This window comes from Temnothorax curvispinosus, unplaced genomic scaffold (genome assembly GCF_003070985.1).
Source record: "Temnothorax curvispinosus isolate PA1 unplaced genomic scaffold, ASM307098v1 QBEX01002840.1, whole genome shotgun sequence".
NCBI lineage: Eukaryota > Metazoa > Arthropoda > Insecta > Hymenoptera > Formicidae > Temnothorax > Temnothorax curvispinosus.
This window is the reverse complement of record NW_020212620.1, coordinates 1-1,219: the sequence shown is the minus strand read 5'-3', so window position 1 is coordinate 1,219 and position 1,219 is coordinate 1. Positions and strand designations below refer to the sequence as shown.

General features: G+C 30.4%; 1 long non-coding RNA gene across 1 annotated transcript; it reads right to left on the bottom strand.

Annotated features, from left to right (window-relative positions):
* Positions 1-743, bottom strand: LOC112451994. Its single transcript, XR_003040446.1, has 3 exons — positions 545-743; positions 158-344; positions 1-84 (listed from the first exon to the last, which is right to left on the bottom strand). It is a non-coding gene; the product is annotated as an uncharacterized LOC112451994 (long non-coding RNA).
* Between the last annotated feature and the right edge of the window lie 476 nt (positions 744-1,219).

Below are 1,219 nucleotides of genomic sequence, written 5' to 3'. Positions count from 1 at the left end.
TTATTAATACTTTGGTATATTTCTTTTCTTCTGCAAATCTCTCTCTTATATAGGTCAAAAAATAGATCTTGAATCACCAGCTACCTATTTACAGCACATATAGATAATTAAGTTCTTATCATTAATATGCAAGTTTTAGAATATAATAATTACTTACTCATATAAAAATGTTGTATACAATTAAAAGCGTTCGACAGCACAAGCACAAACGTACGTATATATGACACACTCACGCATCATACGTATGTAAGATAATGCGACTACAGTCTCCAGAACTATTACTGCTTCCGATGGGCTGTCGCGACAAGCGTGCGTCTGCTCATGATCTCGACGCGTTCAAACAGCTAAAAATAATCGGCAGTAAATTGCAAGAAAATAGCAAATAATTCCACTATATAGCTTCTACCGATACCCAAAGAACGTTATTTGTAGTTAACCTAAATTATAGGTTATAAATAATCATATCAATTACTATTCATAGCACGTATGGTTAATTGAGTTCTTATTATTAATATACAACTTTTAGAATATAATAGTTACTTACTTATATATAAATATACTCTAAATAAAGAGCACTCCGCACTGCTCGATCCACACGCGTGTATACGCACTCACGCATTAATACGTAAATGTACGCATCATGGCTGTCGCGATGAGCGTTGCGTACAATATAAAACAATAACATTCTAACAACAGAAAATTAATATACTACCAACGTTATTTCCAAGTCCAAATTACAAGGAACTTTGAACTGTTGCATTGATCTCAAATAAATGTCAGAGTAACATTTGAAAAATATTTTCTGTAACGTTTTTAAAATATTTTAACAACATTCAGAAAAATCATATTACGAAATAATATTTTTCAAATATGTGTATAATATTATTAAAAAACGTTTAAAAAATACACATAAAATCAATATTTCTAAACGTTAATTTAATGTTCCTTGCTTACTGGGTATTATGCGCCGCCTAGCGGCGTCGTTGCATATTTCTCTGCTTCGTAATATTTCAGTGAAAAGGGTTATAAATGATTTCGATGAAACGTTTCAGAAATACTTCTGAATAATTTCAATGTTACGTTTCAATATTATTGTCCGAGTTATCTTTCGGAAAGCTTTCAATGATATGTATTTTAGACATTACGTACAAAATATTTTTCTAAAATGTTTTGTAATATTTCAGAAATATTTCAGTGAAAAGGGTCATAAATGATTTCG